We start from the raw sequence: 20,130 nt of genomic DNA, 5'->3' as shown, positions 1-20,130 counted from the left end.
TGGAAATAGGCAAAATGTTCTATTTACATTCTGCAATACGCAAACATGCAACCTTACATGGACTATCAATGTGGGACAAGGGTCACATATATTTTAACATTAACCCTACTGGTTACAAATGCCACAACGAACAAATATAAATGGTCATACTTTTTGTTACAAAGACATTGAATGTTATGTTAAGCAGATGTGTCTATTTCCAAACCTGTGGAACAGGCAACAATGCTTTCTGCTGCCTTCATATTGTGTTGAGGACACTTAGACATTATGCTGACATTCAGAATGTCAATATGGTTGAAATGCCTACAGTAAACATGTTGACATTTACAATGTTGACATGTATATAATGCATACTTGCCTACCTGACCCTCTCCATGAGGGAGAAAATGCTCTGTTCCTGGACTTTCCTGGTAATGTATGATTGCCATCACCTGTGGTGAGCTAGTTACTTACTGATAAGAAAGGTGTTTCGCCACATGTGATGGCAATTACACATTACCAGGAAAGTCCAGGAAAAGAGCATTTTCTCCCTCATGGAGAGGGTCAGGTAGGCAAGTATGACAATGTTGACATGGGTGGTCATTCCGAGTTGATCACTCGCTAGCTGTTTTTAGCAGCCGTGCAAACGCTCTGCCGCCACCCACTGGGAGTCTATTTTAGCTTAGCAGAAGTGTGAACGAAAGGATCGCAGAGCGGCTACAAAGTTTTTTTTGTGCAGTTTCAGAGTAGTTCAAAACCTACTCAGCGCTTGCGATCACTTCAGACTGTTCAGTTCCTGTTTTGACGTCACAAACACACCCTGCGTTCGCCCAGCCACGCCTGCGTTTTTCCTGGCACGCCTGCGTTTTTTTGACCACTCCCTGAAAACGGTCAGTTGACACCCAGAAACGCCCACTTCATGTCAATCACTCTGCGGCCACCAGTGCGACTGAAAAGCTTCGCTAGACCCTGTGTGAAACTACATAGTTCATTGTAATAGTACGTTGCACGTGCACATTGCGCCGCATATGCATGTGCAGAAGGGCCGTTTTTTTGCCTCATAGCTGCACAGCGAACGAATGCAGCTAGCGATCAACTCGGAATGACCACCATGGTGGGGTAAATTTACTAAGATGGGAGTTTTTTTTTAGAACTGGTGATGTTGCCCATAGCTAGCAACCAATCAATCAGATTCTCCTTAATATTTACCTAGCTGCTTCTAGAAGATAATAGATAGAATTTGATTGGTCACTATGGGCAACATCACCAGTTCTACAAAATTCCCTCCTTAGTAAATTTACCCCGGTGAATATGTTGGCATTGCAAATGTCAACATTAGATGGCACTGTAAGGTTTAGGATTTGGGCTAGGCTGTGGTTAGGCTTAGTTTCAGGCTGCAGTTAATATTATGGTTAGGGTAGGGTTTGGGTTAGGGCTCTAACACTAGAAAAATGTTGCCATTCTGAATATTGTTATTCAGGCTATGTCGACATTCTGGTGTCAACATTCTGAATGCCAACATTACATACCACACTGTGCTAAGTATGATTGGAAATGAACTGTTCGGACGTGGTGTTTTGGAAATAGAAATGGGTCAGTCAGCGGCAATTTTGGCAGATATAACGTAACTATAGGACAACCATGGGCAATATCTGCTCGTTTGAGCTGTTGCACTGGGTGTGGTGTTGAATTGAAATCTACATCTGTTTTTAACTTTAGCCGTTTGGGCTCACTGAGTCAAATGCTTAATCTTTAACTGTTGTGTTTTGTATCCATGTCAATTTTTTATCAAGCATTATACTGTGGCCCTGCAACAAAACCATCTTTTTGATTAGCTACTGGAAAAGCTAAAGCCTTTAATTTGTGTGTGGGAGAGAGACTGAAGTCCAGCCCTTTCATCCTACCTCTCAGCAGAAATGTGTTTAATTAATCACAGCTGATTCCTGCTTAGAAATATCAAACATTTTCCATTCTCCCTTCTATCTGGAAACACACAAGGTAGCCTCACACTTGGCTGTAGTTCCAGTTCGCATTTCATTTCCAGATCTGGCTTTCATCTATCTGGTATGAATATTGCACAGAGCTGTCTCAGTGATACTTCCTGTTCAGATGATTCCGTGTCAGATGTTTATATGTGTAGTATCATGTAAAGGAGATAAAAAATAAAGAAATCTAGTTTATAAGAGCTATGTATGACCATTCTGAACACATTACTCATTTTGCACCATTTGTATTGCTGTATCCATCAAAGAATAGCTAGACCAAAATAAAAAAAAATTAATTAATATTGTTGGTTTTATAAAATTTTTCTGCTCCGCAAGGCTCTGACACTACTCTCATGCCTGTGCATGGCTTCACTTTTAGGCATTGCTAATAGATAGTGCCATCTGTGAGAGTAATCTCTTGCATGGCTATTACCCATGCCCTTTCCAGATTCTGAACTATAGGGGGAGCTGTGGTCATGTGCACAGAACAGTATTTATATATCTGCCTTACCTTTCTTCTAATTTTTAACGTTTTGATAATTCGGTGGAAAGTATACAGTATATATGGACTTAAACTTGTCTTTCTTCATAGAGATCAGTACTCTTTATTTGGCTTGCTTTCCCTACTCTGTTCTCTTGCTGAAAACTGGAATGGGGAAAAATAGATTTTTAAAATAAGCTTTTGTGTATCAATTATGACTGTTCTACAGCTGTAGGATAATGTCTGAGGTCTCATCCAGTCACTAAGTGAGTGCTACAACGGATGCTAACTTCTAGACCTTTCTGGTAAAGTTCTTCTTGGTGAAGGCATGATGGCATGGGAAGGGGATATTTTGGTACAATTGCCCTTGTACAATACAATATAAACAAAGAAAATGTAACAGAAATGCAATGGCGCTAAATCTGAACCATAAAGAGCAATGTGGATAATCACCCTTATGATAATCCTCAACATGGGTCAGTTCTTAAATGAGCGAAGACAGTCCATACCACGTTTTGGAATCTAATAAAACAAGAAGAAACTGTGCCCACTCAGCATCAAAACTCAGTTTAAAGCAGGGTGTGTTATAGGCACAGAGGACAGATGATCGTGCAGTAACGCAGGTATAAGGAGTATTACTTTGTTAATAAACCATTGCACTCACAATAATGAAATGTTTAAGAGCATATCATCAATCCATCCTCAGATAATTCCCCAGATCAGGATAGCCAATTTGTGAATGTTTCTCTGGTTTTCACAAAAACCTGATAAAACAAAAACCTGCGTCCACCGTTTTAAAACAAAATGTAGTGGATACACAGAAAAAAGATCATAGTGCAATACCTTTTATTTTAAAAGGATTGTTTTTATTTTACAACACCGCACTCACAATGTAAAAGATGAATAAAAGCATATAATACATCACTCCACATAGAGTCCTCTCTGGTCTGAAGGGGAATCTCTGGTGCTCCCAAGATGGAAAAGGGGATTTGACACAGCCCGGGTAAAGGTGTCAGCCACCGGAGATCACCACAGCAAAACCGTCCTGGACTCACGAACCACACCGTGCTTAACGCGTTTCGTATCCTCCTCGATCCTTCGTCAGAAGCATGTGTGGTAACTCTAAAAAACCCTCTTTTTATACCCAAAACTAATCACAATTGATTAAAATCCATAATTGAATCTCGCGCCGTCGTAGCCGGAAACCGGAAGTCCTTGCGTTCCGCTATGCGTTCCACAGTCCTCACGCATATGCGGAAGTATCCTATTACATCACACAGCTTAATTCTCATTGCCGGAAACGGAAATCTCTGCGCTCCACAGTCCTCACGTACACGCGGAAGCATCCAACCATATCATACAACATAAAGATCTCGACCGGAACCGGAAGTTCTTGCGTTCCAGTACGCGTTCCATAATGGGGATAGTAGATTATAATACGTTTCATATTGGTTCCACCATGCCAAATAAATGTTCACTGATATATTCCAATGATGGTAATGGTTGAATTCACAAAAACCTTTGATTTATTGATTTTTTAAGTGATCCCATGGTGTCCAATAAGAACATCCCCTCAAAAGAAAGAAAAAGCAGCATCAATGTTCAAAATCAATAAAAGATATAATAATCTAGACTCTAAAACACGATTTACTTTAAAAAACAAGACACTTCAAAGTCGGTATTGAGGCCATTCGGAACTAAGGTTTTAAGGGAATATATCCATTTCATTTCAGATTTTGAAAGACGGGAATCCATGTCTCTCGTTCTCCATTTTGGTAATATTTGTTGTATACCACAAAATCTCTTAATGTGACATTCTTTAGACCCATGTGTAGTTTTAAAATGTGCAGATACCGAATGGGTTAACAGCCCCTTACGGATATTGTAAATTGTTCGGCCAAACGTACCTTTAAATTTCTTGTGGTCTTTCCTATATAATGTAAGCCACAGGTACACTCCAATAGATAAATAATATTTTTTGAGTGACATGTAATAAATTCCCGTATGGGATAAGCTACTCCGTTAACCATAAAATTCTTTACAACTCTGTCTTCTGATGGTACGGTCCTGCACATAAGGCAGGTACCGCACCTGTGAAAACCTAAAGTGCGAATGCTCTGTCTTATATCACTTTCTATTGAACTTCTCACCAAATGGGACTTAATAGATGGTGCCTTTTTATATATAAAAAACGGTTTTTCTGGTAAATCATTACCAATTACTGGATCCTGTTTTAATATTTTCCAGTTATTTGAAAAAATCTTTTCTATAACTTTCAAATCAGAACTGTACTGACTAATAAAAGCCCAATCATATTTATTCGGTTCATTTCTACTCACTTTTCCTTTCTCCCTAAGTAGTTCACTTCTCTCCATTTGTATTACTCTATCTTCTGTTTTTGTTAAGACATCTTCCATATATCCTTTACACTTAAATCTTTCTGTAACGGTTGCCATTTGTTCCTTACATATATTTGCGTCTGAACAGTTTCTTTTTATACGCACATACTGGCTGAATGGAATTCCATCCAGCCAGCTGGAATGATGTTGACTTGACCTTTCTATATATCCATTCACATCCGTCTCTTTTCTATGAGTTTTAGTTTTTATTTGTCCTTCAATATAAATATTTAAATCTAAAAAGACAATTTTCTCCTTACTTCTATTAAACGTTAATTTAATATTGTATGGATTGTTGTTTAATGTATTACAAAAGGAATTCAGGTCTTCCATATTTCCTGCCTTTATAAATATAATATCATCAATAAATCTATGCCACAGGGCCAGGTCTGCCCCCAGTTGTCCATCCGGTGTATACACATTAATTTCTTCCCAGAAGGACATAAATAAATTAGCATAACTGGGGGCAAACCTGGTCCCCATGGCAGTCCCGATCAATTGCAAATAAAAAGATCCATCAAAACTAAAATAATTATTTCTCAGAATGAAACTGATACCTTCTAAAATAAACAATTTCAAATCCTCCCCCAAATCACTTTTATTGAGAAAATGGGAGACTGCAAGTAAACCTTGATCATGGTCTATAATTGTGTATAATGTGCTAACATCTGCACTACACAATGTATAACTGTCTTCCATTGGATAGTACTTAACTTCCTTAATATATCCCCTGTATCTTTGAGGTAAGCCTTCGTAGTACTCACAATGGGCTGTAAGTGAAAATCTATAAATGCGGACAAGTTACTTGTCAGGCTATTACAGAATGAGATTATAGGTCTGCCTGGGGGGTCGGTCAGGCTCTTGTGGATCTTTGGGAGTGTATAAATCGTTGGAATCGATGGTTCAGTAATATTTAAATATTCAAATTCTTTCTTTGTTATGGTGCCTTTTTCCTGTGCCTTTGATGTTAATTCCCTCAAGGATTTCACAATCCTTGAGGTCGGATCTCCTTTTAATTTCTTATAGGTACCACCATTATGTAATTGCTTATTTATACCTTCAAATATATTTATCCCGATCCACAAGAACACAGTACAAGCAGTAATAGAGGCTTATAATTCCATAGGTATTGGCACAGAAGAATATTGGAGACACAAAGGGGGTAATTCAGAGTTGATCGCAGCAGCAAATTTGTTAGCAGTTGGGCAAAACCATGTGCACTACAGGGGGGGCAGATATATCAAGTGCAGAGAGAGTTAGATTTGGGTGGGGTGTTTAAAATGAAATCTAAATTGCAGTGTACAAATAAAGCAGCCAGTATTTACCCTGCACAGAAACAAAATAACCCACCCAAATCTGCAAATGTTATATCTGCCACACTTACAGTGCACATGGTTTTGCCCAACTGCTAACAAATTTGCTGCTGCGATCAACTCTGAATTACCCCCAAAGGCCAAACTATGGGGCCCATTTATCAACAAGTGATAAAACTCATTGGGCTTGCTTCAATTCTAAGAGCATTGAATAGCACCGGGAATTGGCTCCTGGTTCTATTGATTACAGCACGCTGTGACCCCTGACAACGGGATTTCTTCTTGCACCAATTCGACAAAAGTGCCGGCGCGATGCTGGTTTCTGCCCTTAGCGTGGTGGAAACAGCATCACGTCGAGCACTTAAGTCGGAGAATGCTGGTTCTCCCGACAAAACACCCTGTTTAGTCCAGGAGAACGGGCATTCTCCGACTTACCATTGTGCTGTATTGAATAGCCCCGGTGTCAGGCTCCGGAGCCTTACCTTCGGCAGGTGCTCCCGCGGGTTACCGTCCTGCTGGTTGGCGCGGCTGCGGCGGCAGGTCCTTCTGGACGGATGTGCGGCTGCCGGGGGCCGAGGGTCTGGAGAGCCAGGCGCTGCGGCGGGGATCGCTGCGGTAAGGTCCTCTAGTGGTGACACAGTATAGTGTGTCAGAGCCAGAAGCTGGCTAAAGCTGTGTGCTAACAGCTAAGTATGTCTCCTGTGCTGGGGGCAGCCATGTTGGAGACCAGAGTATTACCAATGAAGTTCCCAATCTGTGTCCAGCCAATCCTGCGTGTTCTCCCCTTACAAAAGGGGGCTGGCTTAGAGGGAGAGTGCCAGTGCTTCAAGTTACCTCCTTGTGAAAGGTTCTCCAGCTCTGTGCTCCCAGGTTACTTCTGGTTCCATGGTCCTGGTTGCTCTCATCCATCGGTTACCTAAACGCAGCTGCAGTCCTGCTGTCTAAGTCCGTTGCCACTCGTGGAAGCGCTCACGGGTCCCAGGTTGTAGAGGAGCTCTAGGTGTTAACGGCGGTTCCCGCAGACGTCTTCATTTCTTCAAAGTCCAAGTTCTTCTGCCTCGTCTTTCAATCACAAACCACGTCTTCATTTCTTCAAAGTCCATGTACTTCAGCCTCGTTTTTTAATCATAAAACAGTCTTCAGTTCTTCTTTACCGGAGTTCTTCAGCTTCACTCTTCAAGTAATTTAACCTTAAACTCTAATTCTTCCAGTTTCTTCAATTTCTCCAATATTCATGTACAGCCTGCTTATTCATTAAAAAATACAGTTATCTTCCTACGAAGTCCTCCCTTTCTTTACGCCCTCCAGCCAATGTTAACACTTAGTTTGGCTTCCACACCATGAAGAGGAATTACATTCAGCAACCTCGTTTACTCTCCTCACAGGTAGCTGTCCCTTCAGCCAAAACTCGGTTGTCGGAACCCCAACTTACGCCGAACGTGACACCCGGGAGTTAATTCCCAGCGCTATTCAACTCTTTGAATTCAATCGAGCCCATTATGAATGATAAAACTCATTGCATATGATAAATGTTGTTCCAGCCAATCAGCTGTAAACTTTCATTTTTCAAACTTATGACAGTTAGGAGCTGAACACATAACAGGAGCTGAGTGGCTGGAGCATCATTTATCATACGCAACAAGTTTTATAATATACAACGACTTTTATCATTCATTGATAAATGGCCCCATAGAGCACTGAGCACACAGGTGAAAAATGCAAGTTCTTAAACTGACCAGAAATAAGTTTAGATAAGCTGAAGGCTGCATAAGCCTGAAGCCATATAAGAGCCCAATTTTTTGTGACTGGTTGTTCGTGACTAAGCAGATCAGTGTGGTCTTGGGTATTTTCCTATAGGATTATAGGGCTGTCCATCAAGGGTTTAGGGGTTGGTCTTGGAATAATATATAAGCCATGGTCATGTGACTCAGACTTCCTCTTGCCATTTTGGAATGCCCTCCCGCCCGCCCTGACTATATTCCCCCCCCCTCCCCTACATCTTGTCCTTCTCGGTGGGCTCTTGACAGCCAGATTGGCGGGAAGTCGCTACCAACCAGCCGTCAGATGGGCATAAGTGGTCATCGTCTGACCTTTAACTACAGCTAACCGTGTCCGTGTCGTTATTTTAATGTGTCGTTATTTTAGTGATAAGCTAGCTTAAAGAAGTGTTTATGTCAATCGCAATAAAATTATGGGCACCTTATAAGGTCTAGAGTGCAGGCTGCTGCCAATTGCCAAAGAGCACCCAGGCAAAGGTCTGGGCAGATGAAAATTTCTAGAGTAGTTAATGTGAGGACCAAGACAGGGGGCAGTTCCTAAAAGTCAGTACAATAGCCAGACATAGATGAGGACACAAGCAGAGCCACACAAGCTACAGGACAATGAGCCAACAATGGGCAGTGAGGGGTAGAAGTGACCAAGAAAGAAGCAAAGAGAGGTGTGGTGTAATGGTGACTGTTCCCTGGGTACAGGATGTGGAGAGCTCTAGCTGTGGACCAGAGAGTGGGGACGTTAGCCTGCCCACTGACACATTGAGGGCACGATGAGGGCAATCTGACACCTCAAAATGCTATCTGACTATCCAGAGCGAATTCAGGCATCCCCACAGCTCTGTGCTCTGACCAAGGGGAGATGTATCAAACCTCTGACAGAAATAAAGTGGAGACATTGCCTATAGCAACCAATCTGCTTCAGTCATATTAAAGACTGTGCTAGTTAAATTATAACTAGACGTTAATTGGTTGTTATTGGCAACTACACCACTTTATAGCTGTAGAAGGCTTGATACACCTCCCCCAAGTGTGTTTTACTCTTCTTTGGGGAGAAGTATAAAGCCTTGGAAAGAAATCAAATGGAGTAGTTTCTCATAGCATGCAATTCTAGATAGTGCTAGATAAGTGACAAAAGCTGCCTGGGGCAACTTCTCCACTTTATCTCTTTCCAAGGCTTGATAAATCTCCCCCTTGCATGACCAGCATAGGAGCAGGAGCTCACAACATAGAGCATAAGCTGTTTTTGTTTGTCCAGTGTAAATAAAAGCCTAGCTTCACCCCAGGCACTGGATGTCGCATACATCGCTTTATATGGCAGGCAAGCCTAGGGCCCAGTTCCCCACAGCTGGGTTTCCCTACAGGGCAATCACATGAACACACTACACAATAGAAAATGACACACATTCACCTACAACTCCTGGCAATAATGCTGCTTCACTGGAGGGAGATACATGGACCTTTAGGATATGGACATTATATGAAAATATCATTGAAGTAGTTGTCATTAAGGGGCACTGCTGGGCAAACAAGCCCTGTCACGTCTGCCTTAAGGTTTCAGCATTTGAGGCTATGTGGGCAGTGAATATACTAGTACTAGCTGATGTACCCTACATTGTCTGTCTGTGTCTCTCTCTCTTATATCTTATATATATATATATATATATATATATATATATATATATATATATATATATATATATATATATATAATCTTATTCATGGATTTTGTGCAGTTTATATATTTTGTGCAGTTGTAAATAATATTAGCACAGGCTCTGTGTACAGCAGGGGTTCCAGCGTCTGTATCCTGACAGACGGTAAATTGACTACCTCCAGCTGATATTGTGTGGTACAGCGTTTATATATGAGGTGACCGCCTGGAGCCATGGGTCAGGGGTTACCTCTCCCTGCAGCCACCACTGTTACTTTTTATGAGGTAAATGGCGGTGCTGTTCAGACATTTGTACAGTAGTTGTGGAGGAAGTTGCTGTGCTGGATTTCCAGTTCAGCCAAGGGGTGGACAGTTTACTGATCTGACAGATCCCCAGGTGCAGGAGATTCCCAATAGGAAAGGCACCCACCACTGTGATGGCCATACCCCTTGAGTGCATAACATTATGGCAAGGCGGCAGGGCTGCTAGCCACTGGGAAGAACAACACTGCCGAAGCGTCCTTAGGATGCACTGCATCAGGGATACAGGGTTCTGATCCAGGCACCCTGCTAGCTGGTAGCAATGGACCATGAGGCAGCGATGGCGCCACCCCCAGTGCCCTGAGCTCTATGCAATGTCACTGTTTGCGCACACCTAGTTACATCAATGGACTTGCCTAGCCCTACGAATATTAAAATGTTCTTTTTAACTTCATAAATATTCCTGTTCTCAATGGAGGCGGGATGTACTAAAGGGAAAATGCGGAAAAACACTTTTTCGGGGGTTTTACTGCATTTTCATATGTACTAAGACCCCACTGCTGGGTTTACGCCGCCAGGGGTATCGCCATCTTTTGATGGCGATAACCCATAGAAGCCTATGGGCTTCGTACCTCCGCCACATTCCGCCCCTGACCTGCGCTAGTACAGGGACTCCCTGCACACGTCACCTCCCAGGGCTGGGAGGTGATGGAAGCCACCACAAACCTTGTCCTGTGGACCATCACTGATCGCAGGACACCCCTGGCATCGCTTTGCGATACTAATCGCATATGTTAGTACATATGCGATTAGCATCATTGCGTTGACTGGCGATGACCTGGGATCAGTGATAGTACATCCCACCCTGGATTGGGTAGATGATGGATGTTTGTACTGTAAATGCTGCCCTTGTTGATTATTACTATTGTTATTAGTTTTTGTAACCATCTCACTAAGGGGCATATGTACTAAGCCTGGAGAGAAAGTAATAGCCACTTAGCTCCTAACTGCCATGTTACAGGCTGTATATGAAAAATGACAGGTAGGAGCTGATTGGCTGGTACTTTATCTCCCTCCACTTTATCTCTCTCCAAGGCTTAGTACATCTCCCCCTAAGGAAGAAAATGACAGTACTATAGGTACACAGGTGCTCACACTACAGAGACATATGCCTTCAAATGCAAACACTCTATGGCAGTGTTCAGTGTTTTTGCAAATTTGTATGAATGGCTGTAATGGTAACCTGGACCTTTCCTCTGTGGTGTAATATAATAAAACATGTATACAAGTTGTTACCTATGAATATTCGCCTATCATGGATAAATCAGCTTGGGTTTAGCTGTACCAAGAACTAAAGGCATGCACATCATGTGAAGACTAAAGACATGCTACATTTGTTTCCCTACATTTGTGCATATGGTGACTTCACACTTTTGACCTCCATTTCTCATTTACCTTATATGCGTTTGTTTTTGAAGCCATGCCATGATCCGCCATTGCTACAGTACAAACAGTTGTGGCGGTAACTTTAATTTACAAATAAGTCTTGAATTTGAGTTTGTAAATTTGAAACTGTTAAAACTACACAGTTCAGTTCATGCAGAAGTTAATAGCTCCCATTCATTTTATTTTTAGATCTAATGATCGAAAGCTTTGCTGTAGTTCTATATCCCCTTCAAAGCTAACATTTATCATTTGCATTTTGAAGGCTCCTTTCTTACTTGGCGTTCAATGCTAGCAGTTAAAAAATGACTTTTCCGCTTGTGCATGCCTTGGAGTTCAGCCGTATGAATCTACTTTCTTAAACTCCATTTTATATGTTGGTTTTTCAGGATCTAAGCTGTTCCAACCATATGTCATTCTGTAAGACAAAGATTGTTGTGTGTGGGTATGTTATTAATGCACGTAAATGGAGGACATTATGCACTTCTAATCCACGTGGCAAATTAAAGTAACAAATGTGATCATTATGTTTAGTAAAACATCATTGGGAAAGAAATTACTTTTCCTGAGATTAAACTGCTCATTCCTGCTTCTTCAACAATAAAGAGTTCTGCTTTCAGTATTCCAAAACATATTGGATGTCAATTAAAATGTCACGCACCATGGAAGTTGTGACTGTACTTCAAATTTGTTTCAGTGAATTTTAAATGTTAATATTTTTCTTGAACGAATGACTGTAAAAGGAAATGGCTAGAGGAGGAGAGCAGGAAAGGTGAGAAAAGAAAGCCGGATTAGGTTTGGAAAGAGTAATTAATGAGGTGTGCTATAGAAGATCTACAATGTCTAGGTCGACCACATATGGCCGACATGCATTAGGTTGACGCTAACAAAAAGTCAGCATGTATTAGGCCAACACAGGCAAAAGGTTGACACAGGAAAAGGTTGACAGGTACAAAAGGTCGACATGGAAAATGGTCAATACAACATTTATTTATTTAGTCACTTTCACCCTCAGAGCACAGGGAACTTCAGTTAGTGGACTGCGTCCCCTTGTATGGCGTGCTTATCTAGCCATGCTTTGGGCGAGGTGCCTCGCTCCGCTACTGCTGCACTTGGCACAGGTTACTAGTCCCAATCATAGTCCACGTGGATGGTAAAGTATGAAAAAGGTATAAAAAAAAAACCCAAACAAAAAAATAAAATAAAAAACCTTAAAAAGTTGTGTCGACTGTATGTTTTAGCCATTGCCATGTCGACCATTTGAACCTGTCGACCTTTTGTACCTGTCGACATAATGCATATCAACCATATGGGGAAGACCTAATGATGGTCGACCTAGACATTGTCTGTCTATACATTGGAACCTAATTTGGTGAGTGGGCAGTAGGAATCATATGGGAAGATATGAACAGTCTAATGATCTGATTGGCTTCTGGTTTTAGTGTGCTCTGAAATGTTCTGCTGCTCCATCTGGCTACAGATTTATTAATGCTGTTGAATGTTCTGATTAACTACATAGAAACATAGAAGTTTTACAGTAGATAAGAACCTCTTGGCCCATCTAGCCTGTCCTAATCACAAGTACATGCACATACTTATGGACTAGAGTTATTTTTTGACAGGAGCTAATTAACCTACCAGTATATTTTTGGATTGTGGCAGGAAACCGGAGTACATGGAGGTCACCCACACAAGCATGGGGAGAATATACAAACTTCACACAGTGATGGGAAACAAACCCATGACCTCAGTGTTGTGAGGGCAGCACAGATGGTGTAATGGTTGGCACCATGCCTGCTTCACTGTGTGGGTTTCCTTCAAGTACTCCGGTTTCCTCCCACAATCCAAAAATAAACTGGTACTGTAAGTTAATTGTCTCCCAACAAGAAAAGTAAAAAAAATTAACCCTAGTGTGTGTGTATGTATGTATGTATGTATGTATGTATGTATGTATGTATGTATGTATGTATGTATGTATGTGCATGCACATGTGTTTAGGGCAGGCTATACGGCCAAGTGGTTCTTATCTGCCATCAAATTCTATGTTTCTATAAGGCAGTAATGCTAAAGATTACACAATCTGTACTGCCCATTTGTGCATAGCATTCTTGGATGGTCTAGTGCCTGATTGGCTTCTGGTTGGTCTAGACATGTGAATGATAAAACTCATGATTGACAAATTCCAGTCATATGAGAACGTCTGAAGGTCACTGTCAAAAGTAATCTATAGATGATCCACTGATTGCTATTCCATTCAATAGATTCACTGCATAAGCAGTGTTTGACTGGGCTATTTAGGACCTAAAGTACCAGGAAATCCAATTCAATTATTTTATATAACACATTTTATATTATGAATACACAATAATTTATAGTATATGTATAATGGTTTAATGATTTGATAGATCTGATGTAATTCGTATCCAAAAGTCTTTCACATTTGGGTGTGAATGATTCCCCAGAGTGGACAATATAAAAGGGCTTGTGTGCATTACACAGTGAAACTATAGAACTGTGTCACCTTGTCGTCCAAGTGAGAACGAGTCTTGTTTGTTTAGTGTATCTTGCATGGTTTACTACAGCGCATGCCCACATGTAAATATGCAGAACCATTATGCATGTATCAACCCTTGCGAACGAAGAATCCATGTTCACTAAGGGTGACTATGCAGAAAAGCCATTTGCGGATATATGCAATCAATGAGACGGGGTAGATGCAAATACAACATGATGATATTGATGAATGGGAACATGACATCACAGATTCCCATTGGGTGATTGCCAAATCACTGGCACACCCGACAGTGCTGCCGACATTAAAAACACCCTTATCAGCTGATTGAGTGATCGCATGTTTGTGCCGCTTTACAGCACGGGTGATGCACTCTGACAGGTAAGCTAATGCTTTTTCTTTTGGTTGTATCTATTGTGTCTCACCAATTGAGAATTTGACCACACCCCGTAATTAAACAATTGCACTCTCATTTCATCTTGCTGCAATTATTGTCAGGTTAGTTGTTCAGAAACTTATACTTTTTTTTATTTTGTAAATATAAGCAGACTTTGCATGTTAATTATTACAATCACCTTGCACATGTGTTCTCTCAATATGTTATATGTAATTATTTTCATGTCCTGTTTATCACTATACATGGCTTTTGACCTTCATAAAACAAATATCCAATTAAGTTCTTTTTAGGTGACAAATTAAATGTTTAACTCTTTGGTTTCTACCTATATGATGCACTGGAGACAAATTTCTTATATGCACTTAGTGAATCATCTTAAAGAGAAAACACATGCAACGTCTCTACTTACAACAAATCAGACTAATGCTTAGATAACAACATACATTTATCTGTTAAGGACGTTATAAAAATCTGTATATGTACTAAATTAAATTATCATGTAATTTTGCACTTTTCACAATGGATTAAAAACTAAAGACAAGATAAATTGTTTCTAGGACAATACTAAACAACACCCTCACCCTGCCCAGTATTTGGACATTTTGCATTTTTTTTGATCACTAGGCCAATATTAAATGTATCTTTCTCTACTTGCCTTAATATGGCCAGGGCACTGTGGCCTGCAGGCCCTCTACACCATCAGGCTTAGACTCTTTAGAGCCAGTTGTTGGGTCAAGTCCTGGATACATTGAAACTGGAAGGTTGGCTGACAAGGTCTTGCAACTCCCCTTATAAATGATGATCTATAGATATAATATAACATGGTTACCTTGGAGACCAATAGGTTGTTTTAGATATGGTAGAAATAAGTGTATTACGTGTCAGTTTATTGGACACAAGCAAATTAATTTGAATTTAGTTCTCTCTCTTTAGGTCCAAAGTTTCTTATTGAGCAATTTATTTTAAACTGTTCCTCCATGTTTATATATCTGATTTTGTGTGTATGTGGAATTCAGTACATCGGTCGCACCATACAAAGTCCTCATATTTTTTTTTAGAGCATAGAAGTAATGTTGGGAAGTGGGTCTTCATGACAGTCTTTTATGTATTGAAGGAACACAAAGGTAATTTAAGTGTTCTCAGTATACTTGGAATTGAGGATATTCCGGTTATACTGTACATATAGAAACATAGAATTTGTTGGCAGATAAGAACCACTTGGCCCATCTAGTCTGCCCCTTTTTTTTTTTAATCTCTAACCTTAATTGATCCTTATTTCTTTGTAAGGATATCCTTATGTCTATCCCATGCATGTTTAAATTGCTCTACTGTCTTAGCCTCTACCACCTCCGATGGGAGGCTATTCCACTTGTCCACTACCCTTTCTGTGAAGTAATTTTTCCGCAAATTTCCCCTGAACCTCCCCCCCTCCAGTCTCAGTGCATGTCCTCGTGTCCTATTGCTTCTCTTCATTTGGAGAATGTTTCCCTCCTGGACTTTGAAAAAACCCTTGATATATTTGAAAGTTTCTATCATGTCCCCCCTTTCCCTTCTCTGCTCCAAACTATACATATTGAGATTTTAGTCTTTCTGGGTATGTTTTGTGATGTAGGCCATGCACCATTTTAGTTGCCCTTCTTTGTACAGTTTCTAATGTATTAATATCCTTTTGAAGATATGGCCTCCAGAATTGAACACAGTATTCTAGATGAGGCCGTACCAATGACCTATACAGTGGCATTATTACTTCTTTCTTTCTGCTGCTGATTCCTCTCCCAATGCAGCCAAGCATCTGACTAGCCTTCCTCATTGCTTTGTTACATTGCTTACCTGCCTTTAAGTCATCTGAAATAGTGACTCCTAGATCCCTTTCCTCCTCAGTAGTTTCCAGTATAGTGCCATTAATACTATATTTAGCCTTTGGATTTTTGAGACCCAAGTGCATGATTTTGCATTTTTTGGCATTAAACTGTAATTGCCACACTCTTGACCATTCCTCTAGTCTACCTAGATCCTCAATTATTTGTTTTACCCCACCTGGTGTGTCTACCCTGTTGCATACCTTTGTGTCATGTGCAAAAAGGCATACTTTCCCTTTAATGCCATTTGCAATGTCACCAATAAAGATATTAAAAAGCACTGGTCCAAGTACAGATCCCTGGGGTACTCCACTGGTAACATTTCCCTCCTGTGAATGCACTCCATTTACCACAACTCTCTGTTTTCTATCCTTCAACCAAGATCTTATCCATTCAATAATCCTAATATCCAATCCCAAACTTTCAAGTTTATTTAGCAGTCTGCGATGTGGAACAGTGTCAAAAGCCTTACTAAAGTCTAGATAAGCTATATCCATGGCTCCACCTTTATCCATCACTTTAGTCACACAGTCAAAAAAGTCAATAAGATTTGTTTGACATGATCTCCCCCCAGTGAATCCATGCTGTTTGGGATCCTGTAAATTGCCGGATTTAAGATAATCTACAACTCTTTCTTTTAAGAGTGTTTCCATCAATTTCCCTACTACTGATGTAAGACTCACTGGTCTGTAGTCGTTTGCCTCTTCCTTGCTTCTACTTTTGTGCAGTGGGACTACGTTTGCTCTTTTCCAATCCTCTGGAATTACTCCTGTAGCTAATGACTGGTTGAATAATTCTGTCAATGGTGCTACCAGCACATCTTTAAGTTCATAGGGGTGGTGATACATATGCACTACTATCAGTGAGGTTAATGGCTGTGGAGGAACTGGCTAGCATCAGAGCCTGATTTATATTACACATATTTGATTGTTAGTTAGTTTTGACTATAAAAAATGGATTTGAATAATACCAAGGGGATTCAGTTAAAATACCGGCTGCCGGGATACCGGTGTTCAGTAGACCGCCGGATTCCCGACAGCAGGTGAAATACTGATGCCCGGAATCCTGACCACCTCCAGGTATTCCCACTTGGTTGGTGGGTCCACGATACCAACTAAGTGGGAATATAACCTGAGGCAGACGCAGCATGCCACTGGGCCCGAAGCATAGCGAGCCCGCAAGGGGACTTGCTGCCCGGATTCCGGCAGATGGGATGCCGCTGTTGGTATACTGACAGCTGGCATCTCGTCAGCCGGTAAATTGTATGTATTCCATACAAAGATGATATGAATAATACAAAGATGATATTTATAAGTTAGAAATATCTTCTTTGTATTATTCTATAAAAATGATTAATAAAAACTCTGGAGTATAATGGAGTTTGACAGGTGAGGCTCTGCGACCCCTGCTTGCACATCACTGACTACTACGCAAACGCGAAGCCTTTTGAATATTTACATTAGGTACATTACCCACACAGGAATTAAATGGGCATAGTTGATTTATAATGGTTATGCTTACTTTTTCTGTATATTTTTTGGTCAAGTATACTGTACTTATGGGTGTTATTACTGTATTATTGTTATTATCATCATCATCATCATCATCATCATCATCATCATCTTAATTTGGATTTATTTTAATCTGGTGGTATTATGGAATGTGATAATTTAAATTTGGGCCCACAGAATATAATAAAGACCATCGCTGGTTATGAAATACTTAGACTATGTGGTCTTTTTTAATATATTTTTTGGAAATTCTGAGTGCTATTGAGCCTCTAATGCACACAACTCCGGCATAGAGTGATTGATTTAATGGTTGGTTCCTGATGTCTATCCACACCAGCACTGTTGGTTATTCCCTCTGATGAAACCACTGTTCACCTGAGCGCAGAAATGCGTAAGGTGTATCTCATCTTCAAGCTGTATACCTGGTTGAGGTGTGTAAGATTGTTACTGCATCGGGAGCCACATTTATGGGCCTATCTACTATAGGTGCAGGGAGTGCAGTTGCTATGGGGCCGATAACTGAGGGGGGCCACCTTCCCTGTCAAAGTTACATGTGTTCTATACATTTTTCACCATTGGTAGATACATAGTGGTCCTTTGCCTTGGGGCCTACAATATATCTACAATATGTCTATATATGCCCCTGGACCTGCTCATTGTAATGTGGTATAAAATGAACTGGAGGGCATTATAATGCTACATAATATGAACTGTTCACTGTAATGTGTCACAATATGTAGTAGAGCCACTACAGTGCATACTATATGATCTGGGGACACTGTAATGTGGCATAATATGAACTGGGAACAATAATGTGTATGGAGCTACAAGCAACCCTACAATGTGACAATGTAAACTAGGGTACTACTATGGTTTATAAAATAAACTAGGGCACCAATGCTACCACATTTCTATGGTTCAGAAAATGATTGGGCACAAAATTAACAACTGCTGTAGAGAAGTTTCTCTCTAGAAGCATTTGGACAGGGGCTCCATCAAAATGTTGCTGTGGGGTCCACAAAGATCTCCTACACCCCTGTCCACACTGCTATACCTGCCATAAGCACTGTCTGCTACACAGATTCGTCAGTGATAAGACCCTTCAAGTACAGATAAAAGTGACTGGCTGTGGGAAACACTGAGTTTGCGGCAGTGAAAAATACGTATGAGCAATGGCTCTAGGCAGGTACAAACTGTTTGGACTGGGGATGCATTTCCAATTTTCCAGCGGCTTATTGCAAATGTCTATGGAAAGTGGCTGAATTATACCGCTCTCATATGTTTAAACTAGTGATGTGCACCGGAAATTTTTCGGGTTTTGTGTTTTGGTTTTGGATTCGGTTCCGCTGCCCTGTTTTGGATTCGGACGCGTTTTGGCAAAACCTCCCTGAAATTTTTTTGTTGGGTTCGGATTTTTTTACAAAAACTCCTCAAAAACAGCTTAAATCGTAGAATTTGCGGGTCATTTTGATACCATAGTATTATTAACCTCAATAACCATAATTTCCACTCATTTCCAGTCTATTCTGAACACCTCACACCTCACAATATTATTTATAGTCCTAAAATTTGCACCGAGGTCGCTGGATGTCTAAGCTAAGCGACCCAAGTGGCCGACACAAACACCTGGCCCATCTAGGAGTAGCACTGCAGTGTCAGACAGGATGGCCGATTTAAAAAAATAGTCCTCAAACAGCACATGATGCAAAGAAAAAAAAAAAAGAGGTGCACCAAGGTCGCTGGATGGCTAAGCTAAGCGACCCAAATGGCTGACAAACACCTGGCCCATCTAGGAGTTTCACTGCAGTGTCAGACCGGATGGGCGATTTAAAAAATAGTCCCCAAACAGCACATGATGCAAAGAAAAAAAAAAGAGGTGCACCAAGTTCGCTGGATGGCTAAGCTAAACAACCCAAGTGGCCAGTGTCGGACTGGGGCATGATGGGCCACCGGGGGAATGCAGTGGTAGGGGCCCATGCTTAGGGGTATGGCCATCCTACAAAGGGGGTGTGGCCAGCCTCCACTGATTCTTGAAATACACAATAGTTTAGTGCAGTGTAATGCAACATATCTACCATGTATAATACAAGTGCACAGTCTGGAACCTGATCCCTAGAGGAAGGATTGGGCCCTCAGGCAGTGGGGCCTACCGGTGGTTTCCCTGGTACCCCTGTGGGCCAGTCCGACCCTGCAAGTGGCCGACACAAACACCTGGCCCATCTAGGAGTGGCACTGCAGTGTCAGACAGGATGGCCGATTTAGAAAATAGTCCCCAAACAGCATATGATGCAAAGAAAAAAAGAGGTGCACCAAAGTCGCTGGATGGCTAAGCAAGCGACCCAAGTGGGCGACACAAACACCTGGCCCATCTAGCAGTGGCACTGCAGTGTCAGGCAGGATGGCTGATTTAAAAATAGTCCCCAAACAGCACACATATGGATAGTATACTTGACGACACAGAGGTAGAGCAATGGACTACTGTACCGTACTGCTATATATATATATATATATATATATATATATACACACACACACTGGTGGTCAGCAAAATTCTGCACTGTCCTCCT

The 20,130-nt window shown here is 41.0% G+C and overlaps 2 long non-coding RNA genes across 9 annotated transcripts in view; one reads left to right on the top strand and one right to left on the bottom strand.

Moving 5' to 3' along the window:
* The window catches only part of LOC134917674 (uncharacterized), a 166,775-nt gene that overhangs the window by 136,785 nt on the left and 9,860 nt on the right, over positions 1-20,130 (top strand). The gene's annotated exons all lie outside the window — the stretch shown is intronic.
* LOC134917643 (uncharacterized) overlaps positions 3,290-20,130 on the bottom strand; it is a 51,687-nt gene continuing 34,846 nt past the window's right edge. For 2 of the 5 annotated variants that reach the window (XR_010177421.1, XR_010177424.1), the window contains one exon: positions 3,290-4,017. This is a non-coding gene — a long non-coding RNA (uncharacterized LOC134917643). Of the gene's footprint in view, positions 4,018-11,371; positions 11,703-14,689; positions 14,997-20,130 lie in introns of those variants that run through there. The other 3 variants (XR_010177420.1, XR_010177423.1, XR_010177422.1) reach the window with 3 other exon arrangements.

This window comes from Pseudophryne corroboree, chromosome 1 (assembly GCF_028390025.1).
Source record: "Pseudophryne corroboree isolate aPseCor3 chromosome 1, aPseCor3.hap2, whole genome shotgun sequence".
In the NCBI taxonomy this organism is placed as follows: Eukaryota; Metazoa; Chordata; class Amphibia; order Anura; family Myobatrachidae; genus Pseudophryne; species Pseudophryne corroboree.
The sequence above is the reverse complement of the archived record's forward strand: the minus strand, read 5'-3'. Positions and strand labels throughout refer to the sequence as shown.